Genomic DNA, 9,248 nt, shown 5'->3' with positions numbered 1-9,248 from the left:
CTATAGGGCACGTGCGCTCGCCAGACAGACAGAGAGAGACATTAGAGACAGAAAGCGAGAAATCACCCCCCAGACGGGATGGTCACGCCACAATCCCTTCTCCTCCATTCTCCTCTCGGGATCTTGGGCATGCACGCACACGCGCCTGGAGTGAGTTCTAAGCCACCGGGTCCGGGACGCGAACCACGGTCGACTACGTGGGAGTCCAGTGACATAGCCATTACACTAACTGCTGGTTCCCTTGATTTGGGTTTTTGTCTTTGGTTTATTTATTTTATTCTTCCACAAGCAAAACGAGGCCAAAGGACAGCACTCCCAACAGGATGATGATGCCACTATCTACTCCCAGCTTGTTCAGCCAGCCCCAAATCAATCACACACCCGTGCCCAGCAGACTCAGGGAGGTGCCCTGACTCTAACTCAGAGCCTCTCCTATGGGTCAGCCTTGCAGAGGGTCATGTTTTACCGCTGAACTATAGTCCAGCCCATTTCTTAGTATCCTTAATGTTGGTGACCATAGCTAAGTGCCATGTGTGTTACCTGAGGAAATCGTGTGTCATACACTTCACCTCAGGTATCCAGTCTCTGTTACTCTTTACTGGTGCTGTATTGTGATAGAGAAAAAGGCAAACATTAAACATAAATGTACTCCACTAAGACAGCTTAATAAATTTCCAAATTATGACTTTTCTATTTGTCTTACCCTCATGCAATCTGTTATAACACAGATGGATGAACATAAAGTTGATTTATTCTGTATCTGTTTTTCATGTTTTCTGTTTCAAAAGTTCTCTTGATTTTAGATATTTCATTTAACATTTTTTGAAGAATTTTCCTAACTCGAAGCCAGATGTTAATGTTTATGCAATAAGGATTGCTTCAATTTCTCACCAACTGGGGTCTCTTGACCTAAAGGGAAAGCACGATTCTACTAAGTGGTTTGGGCATTTTCTAAATTGCCCAAGTATGCACGATTTTATTTCATCTCTGTTTCAATTCTCAGTTTCTTCGTCTGAAGAATTTGGAGTAACAGTAGCTAAAGGAGGGACTAGAACTACTCCTCTCTTGTATGTCACAAATTGTCTCCTGAGCAGAGTGGGAGAGAACTGTGATAGCAAACGTTCAAGTGGAAGTTTAGCGCAGTTGTAGTGAACAAGGACTCAGAGGATGAAATGGTCATTCTCTCCACCAGACAGTCTTTGATATTCCTTACTGAATCACACTGATGAGTGCTGGGTGACTCCCAGGTTTGCCCTGAGACTCTCACTGCCCTTTGAATTTCTAACTGTATTGTGAAGCTCTGTAGGAAGTCTTGATTTCATACTTCGATCAGACTGACTCTTCATAAATGCATTTTCATGCATATGACAGTACAATGGAGGCTATTAAATAGACAGAATGACATATCAAAGAGACATTTTAAAAGGACCGTTAAAGGTAGGAGATATTATTTTATACATAAGAAGAGATCATTGATCCATAGGACAGAAATTCTGTAGGAAGTCAACTACACCATGAATGCATTCCAACATTTAAAATTCAAAACCCAGGACCAGCAGATGGCATAATGGTTACATTGCTGGAATACCACATGGCTGACAGCAGTTTGAATCCCACACACAGCAGCTTGAAATTCATGCCAGGCACATGTGCGTGCATGCCCAAGATCCCAGGAGAAGAATGGTGGAGAAGGGATTGCAACACGGCCATCCCTCTGGGGGATAATGTCTCGCTTTCTGTCGCTGTCTTTCTCTGTCTCACTGGCAAGCATACACAGCCTATAGCAAAAATTTTTCTTAAAAAAAAAAAAAAAAAAAACTCAAAATCCAATCCCATAGTAATAAGAAAATAAAATCGGGTCTCATTTCAAGTCAGCAGCAAGTATGTGAACCAGACTGTGTGATGGAGAGGGGGAATGGACGCATGCGCATGCCCACACAAACACACACCTCATATTCTCTACTTTCCACAAATTGGATTTCAGAAAACCATTTATTAATAAACTACTTATTTGTTAAATCCAAAGTAACACTGTGTGAGAGATTTTATAAATATTACGTTTTTGTTATCTTTTTTACTATACAGTATGATTGTATTAAAATAATGAAAGAATTTTAAATGAGCTATTATACCATCACACCACCACAGTAATGGGGTTGGAACTTGCCTGCTTACACCCTATAGAGGGTGATTTTCAGTTTCCTTTGCTTCTATTTGTTTATCGAATCACTGAAATCACACACATTCCTTCAGAGCTAGGACTATTTTACTTTAACCCCAGTCCCAGTTCCCAGAAGACTATTGGGCTCTTGACAAAACAACACAATACTTAAAGGTGTTTAGTCCAGTATATGGTGTGTTGGTTAAAGTGCTGGATCCTATGTGGCTAACTCCACAGTTAAGTTCTGGACCTAGGAGCTTGAAAAATAATATACTGGACACATGTGAATGCACGTCCCCCAAAAAAAAAGAAAGGAAGGAAGGAAGGAAGGAAGGAGAAAAAGAAGAGAGACAAGGAAAGACATACAGAAAGGAAGGAAGGAAGAAAAGAAAGAAAAAGAAAGAAAGAGAGAGAGAGAGAGAGAAAGAAAGAAAGAAAGAAAGAAAGAAAGAAAGAAAGAAAGAAAGAAAGAAAGAAAAGAAAAGAAAAGAAAAGAAAAGAAAAGAAAAGAAAAGAAAAGAAAAGAAAAGAAAAGAAAAGAAAAGAAAAGAAAAGAAAAGAAAAGAAAAGAAAAGAAAAGAAAAGAAAAGAAAAGAAAAGAAAAGAAAAGAAAAGAAAAGAAAAGAAAAGAAGGAAGAAAAAAGGAAGGAAGGAAGGAAGGAAGGAAAGAAGGAAGGAAGGAAGGGAGGGAGGGAGGGAGAGAGAGAGGAAGAAGAAAGAGGAAGAAGAAGAAAGAAAGAAGGAGAAAGAAAGAAGAAGAAAGAGAGGAACAAAGAAACAGAAAGAGAAGGAGGGAAGCAATGAAGGAGAAAGAGGAAGGAAGGGATGGAGGAAGGAAGGAAGGAAGAAAAAAAGAAGAAAGGTATTTAGTCTAATGAGAAGTTGTAAGGATGAAGCCAACCATACAATCATACATGAAGTCCATGAAAACCAGAACAAGTGGATAACTGATCAGAACCTTGCCCAAGCAATTTTAAATGATAACATCAAATATAATCATGGGGAACTGACTTCAGGAGAATATATAACTTCTGAAAGAGAATTTTTTTTCCATGTAGTGTGTGAGCATACCAGAGAGAGACAGAGAAGTTAGAAAACATCTCTCAGGGGGAATCCCACATTTCAACCACATTTCAACCCCTTCTCCCTCATACTCATCTCAGGATTTTTGGCAAGCACGTACATGCACCTGTCACAATTTTCAAGCCACCAGGTCTGGGACTTGAATCACAGTCGGCCATGTGGGAGTCTAGTGCCTTAGCCATGATGCCACCTCCTGGCCCCATGAAAGAGAATTCTATGATAATTCTAAACACAAAGGAAAAGGGAGGGGGAGACAAAAGAAACACGTTGAATCCTGTAAAAGAAATGTAAAGGCCCCTAAATAGGAGTCACTTGGGGTCTCATATTTTCTACATACACTCCTGAATAAAAGTACTTTTTTATTAGAGGTATCTAGAAAATTGCCACACATGATATTTAATTCTGCTTTATTGCATATTTTGAGATTCTTGTAAAAATTTTTTTCACAGTTATAAATGTTTTTTTTAAATACCCCAAGGACAGTTGCATTTTTGTTGATACATTTCATTTAGTTTGAAACTGAAAGTAATACATGGTCACATGATTTTTTTTAAAAACTAGAAGCATCAAACATGCTGAAATAATATAATTTTACTTCATGAAAAGTTTTAAATTATATACATATAATCTGTTGAGGAAGGATATAAAAGAAACTGTCAATAACGCTCTAACAGTGGCTGCTAAACAATGATTGCTAAGGAAGACTCTCAGTGCAGGGCAGGAGCAGGGACACTCAGAATGACAATGCTTACAAATTTACAATATTTGTTTTAATTATTTTATTTAATTTTGTTTGTTATTATTATTCTTTAATTTGACCAGAGGTGGGGGTTGGGGGAAGTGAGAAAGCAAACCACCAGGTCTTGGACTGAAACCGTGGTCGGCCAAGTAGGAATCCAGCATGTTAACTACCATACCACCAGATGGCCCCTACATTTACAGTTTTTATGTGTGTGTTTTGTTTCATTGTTTTTGTTTGTTTGTTTTAAAGGTATTTTACAGGAAAAGAGTACAATATGGCCATATTCGTAAGGTCATGCATCTCAGCCAGACTTCCTCTCTTGGATCAGGAACCACCAACATGTGCACAGAACACATTAGAACCAGAGAACCTAAAATGGTATCTCAGATGGGTTTTGTTTTGTTGTTGTTGCTCACATAGGCATATTCCTACTCTATGATCAGCCTCAACAGCAGAGCCCTCCCTGCGTCTCAGTGAGACGATCCAAACCATCATTCACATTGTTACTAATAAATTATGTTGCATATGTGATACAAACCATCCCAGATTCCATGGATCATATTTAGAAAGTTCCACGCTTAATCAGCATGCCTCATGCCCTAACCAGTCTTCTTGAAAGTCTATAAACATTAAGAGGAAAATAAACTTCAGAAACTTCGGTGGTCGAAATCCCTGAATGGGGGCTGCTCAGAACTCAAATATAGGTGGCTGCCGATTGGCTTATCCTATGGGGACAGGGGGAAAGGTAAAAATTAGACAAAAGAGCAGCAGTGAGCTAAGTTTAATTTTTTTTTAATTAAAAAAAGAAAGAGATGGAAAGAGAGAGAATAAGTAGGGTTCTCTGACCTGACTCCTGGCTAGACTGGGGAGCAGGAGGGTGACGTCTGGGTAGATGGAAATCCCTGAATAGCGCCACTCAGAACTCAAATACAGGTGACTGCTGACTGGCTTATCCTGACTCCTGGCTAGACTGAGGAAGAGGAGGGTGAAGTCTGGGCAGAGAGTCTCTGGTGGTTGAAATCCTCCTAATTCTGATTTTGAAACTCTAGCAATACCACTGACAAAGTCAAATTCTCCCATGATAGAGGAGTTAGAAAAAGTATGCCCCAAAAAATAAAAAATCAAATACATTCCCTATTTCACTCTTCTGGGGTAGAAGAGGTACAACAGGTATGAACAGACTAGAAACATCTGTATCTTTTTACATTTTGTCCCACTGATTCTTTTCCTTTTGTCTACACTATATAGAAAGGTTCCCTTTACCCAGGAAAACCAATCTGTACCCCTCAGCCGTGCAGGTAACACTGGGTTGTCTCCAAGGTGAAATGAAGAAAGCCTGAAGACCCTCCTACATCATCTTAAACTGTTCTGAATAGCTCAACTATTCTCAGCTGTTCTTTAACAGCTTATGCTCTTCTTGCCCTTGATGTCTCTTGACCAATGGGAAGGTCAACTGCAGTTCACATACACTCAGGGCTGCTTCTATTACATTCTTCCCCTCCCCCTTTCCCACCTCCACACCACAAACCCCAATACTGATGTCAGCCATATTTTTCAGTAAACTTTTCCCCATCTGAGACTCTCTGTGATCCAACAACAGCCAGAAACATCCAGAACTATCTTTCTGAATTAAGGGCTGGAATTTATCTAAACAGTACTAGACACTGCCCTCTAGAGAACTTTAAGTGCTGGCCTAGGTGTTATTTGAAACAGAAGCCAAACATCCATCTCTGTGGCTGGGTCTTGTCTCTGGAAGGAGGCAGCTGGGGACCAGTATGACTACACAGAGATGGCGCTTTGTCCACGGTCTTCAAAGGAGAATCTCAGTCAAGGCAGCAGCCACAGCAGCTCCTCGGTAGACGAAAGAATGCTTCCTACTCCATCATGGCTGTGTGTAATTTCACCGGATAGACAGCGTTCCTTTATCTCTTAAGCCCTTTGTTTCAAAGGAAAGTAAGCCAGCATGGTTGTTTTCATCTTCAGACACCTCTAAGAGGTGAACATGAATCCAAATCAAATAGAAGAGGAATCCATGAATCTCAATACAGAGCTGGAATCAAAGAATAATTGCTAACACTTATTAACCACTTCTATGTGGCTGACACTGCTCTAAGCACCTGCACATTTTAATTTTATTTAATACTAAACTCCACAAGGTAAAAACAACCATTATCTGTCTTTGAAGATGAGGAAACTGAAAGTCAAAGAGGTTAAGTAACTGTCTAAGGTAGCCAGCACTGTTTCCAATCTAAATTTTTAATGGCTATATTACATTGTCAGTACCCCAGGGTATGTGAGCAAAGCAAACTTCCGGAAGGAATATCTTGTTCCCTCATCTAAGAAGAGGCCCAGCAGAGTGAATCTGAAAGAAGAATGTGAGCTAAAATCACAGCACAAAGTACACATTCTAAGGTGTGGCGGGGAAGGCCCAACTTAGCATAATAACAGAGAGCAACTTTGAAGACCAGCACGTTAAGAATTGCTCATATGTAGCCAAAGATTCAGACCTTCCAGGAGACCCCAGTAAATCATGGGAATTCAGGCTCTCCAGGCACCATGAAAGGTCCAGAAGAGCCAGATTGTCTGCATAAGAACCCTAGCTCCTTGGAGTGATCCAGGGAATATTAGTGGGACCATAGTCCTGTTTCTTTCTAAGTAAATGTACTTGGGGCAAGAGGCAAATGGTCCAGGTCAAGATACCCAATCAACACAAAAGGAATGTTCAGAGACTATATGCTGAGGAGCTACAGGATGCAGGAATCTTCTACAAAGGAACAAAGTCAGAGGGGCAAATAGGCATCTATCCTGGGGCCAGCGGGTGGTGTAGTAGTTGAGGCCCATATGGCAGATCACAGTTCAAGTCCTGGACCTGGAGGATTGAAAATCAAATGAGGTGCATTGGCATGTGTGTCCAAAATCCCAGGAGGAGAATGGAGGAGAAGGGATTGCAACATGGCCATCTCCCCTGGGGTTGATTTTGATTTCTCACTTTCCCTCTGAGTGTCCCTCTCTCTGGTGAATGCATGCACCCTATGGGGAAAAAAAATAAAAAACCTTAAAAAGAAAGAAGAAAGAAAGAAAAAGAGAGAGAGAGAAGGAGGAAAGGAGAACAAAAGAGAGAGAGAAATAAAGAAAAAAGAGGAAGAAAAAGAGAGGGAGGGAGGGAGGAAGGGAGGAAGGAAGGAAGGAAGGAAGGAAGAAAATGGCATATATCCTCAGATACATTGGCAGCAAGACTTACTTTACTAAAGAAATCCCCATTCAAGATGAAACATAATAGAAAAATATCAAACTGCTGTCTGATGCCAGAAAAATAGCTTACCAGGAGGATACGTTTCTCACATTGCATCCATTTTTATGACTAAGCAGGACACTTGGCAGCAGTTCTAAATAATTCCCAAGACTAAGCATAGCTGCTTGCTCCTTCTGTGCAAAAGAATCTGCCTTGAAAGCAGTCACCATCACATTCCTTCATCCACCCTCACCCCACACCAGCAGGCCCCAAAGAACTGAGGAAAGCTGACGTCCAATTCTATCTCCATGGTCCAGAGACAGAGTAACATGAGCAGTTAGACTGACAGTCCACTCTCCACTCTACAACAAGCAACATCTGTTTCTGAGCAATCAGCTTTTCACTATCTCCAAATGAATTTAAAGTGTACTTATGAACTTGGAAAAGAAAACAGAACAATGTGCTTAACAGTAAAAGTGACTTCAGGTCACCTCCTTAGTTTCAGTTTACATATGAAACTTCTGTGCCTGAGACCATTATTAAGGTTTGGACTCTCTGCTCCGTGCCTACTTACCTATTCTCAGCTTTGTGGCACTGCGGCCAGGACTCTGCAGACCACTCCCGGGAGACCAGAGGCTAAAGAAAAGCTTGTTTGTCCATTGCTCTGTTAACATCATCCAGCAGTTATTTCATCTCATCTGTCTTCAGGATGCTCAGACTTTTCCAAGTCACCACCTCATGGGCCACCTCGAAGACCTAGATGCTGTGTAGTCCAGCCACCTGCAGCTGACAAAGCCTGTAATCTCTGTCTCTTGTTGCCACTTCCTGACTTATATGTAATACCCAGCTACAGAACTTTGGATCTGGCTGTCCTAGCTGCAGGACTTAGTGACAGGAAGCCCAGAATATGGAGCACCAACTCCACACACAGTTTACTTTGACCAGTGAGAGACTGGAGTGGGGAAGGAGTCACTAAATAAGTTTGTATTCCCCACTACAGGGACTACTAGGGGGACAGTTGCTCTTAAACATGAAGAGGCCTCTTGCATGGCTGGAAACTACGTGAAGCAAAGCAAAAGGTAGCACGACATCATGTTTGCTTTCTTCCATTTTTTTTTAAAGTTTATTTATTCATTTCCTGTGTGACAGACAGAGACAGAAAAGAAGGCACCCAGCAGGTCCCCATGCCATGATCCACTTCCAGCCTCAGCCCACCAGGATTACAGACACAGATCTAGTGTACTCGGGACCTTTCCTGAGTGTGTTCAGCTGCACCACCACCTGGCCTGTTTCTTCCTCCTTCACCTAATTTACCTTTCTGATCCCTGTCACAGCCCTGGGACTAGATTTACTGATAAAGCATTAGCACCTAAGCTTTGCCCCAGGCTGTATTTTTCCAAGGACCCTAAAAACAGTCTGATGTAATATTTGAAAGCTCTCTAGGCACAAAGTACAAAACTGTATATAATAGACTTCTAATTACTACAAAAGACAAATGGATGATAAACAGGGATCATGCCATTTATGCATGAAGATTCCAGCACAATTTCTGTGCTCAATGCATAAATCAACTACAAATGCCCATAAATACTAGCATTTTAGTAGAGTAGCATGGTCAGATGAATTATCTGTTTACATGAGAGTACTTTTAAAAGAATTATTAATTTTAATTTTATTATTATTATTGTTATTTAAGTTTGTTATAGGACATGTGTACTCACCAGAGAGACAGAGAGAGAAAGTGAGAGAGCAAGCTGCCAGGTCCGAGACTTGAACTACGGTCAGCATGTGGGAGTCCAGAGCCTTAACCAATACAACACCTGCTGGCTCCATGAGCATAAGAATATTTTTACCATCTTTGGAAATAACACAATCACAAATACATCTTATGCCAAGAGTTTTTTTCTTATGAAAAATAATACTATTAATCATCTAAGGTACTTATCTAAAGTTTAATTACCATTATTAAATTAAATCTAGGGAACCAGCAGTTAGCGTAATGGCTATGTCGCTGGATTCCCACGTAGTCG

At 40.8% G+C, this 9,248-nt stretch overlaps 1 pseudogene; it reads left to right on the top strand.

Annotated features, from left to right (window-relative positions):
• The first annotated feature begins 6,667 nt into the window (after positions 1-6,667).
• LOC102474966 (enolase-phosphatase E1-like) overlaps positions 6,668-9,248 on the top strand; it is a 26,214-nt pseudogene continuing 23,633 nt past the window's right edge.

Source organism: Tupaia chinensis, unplaced genomic scaffold (assembly GCF_000334495.1).
Source record: "Tupaia chinensis unplaced genomic scaffold, TupChi_1.0 Scaffold146650_1, whole genome shotgun sequence".
NCBI lineage: Eukaryota > Metazoa > Chordata > Mammalia > Scandentia > Tupaiidae > Tupaia > Tupaia belangeri.
Note: the sequence above shows the minus strand (reverse complement) of the source record. Positions and strands in the feature narration are given on the sequence as shown.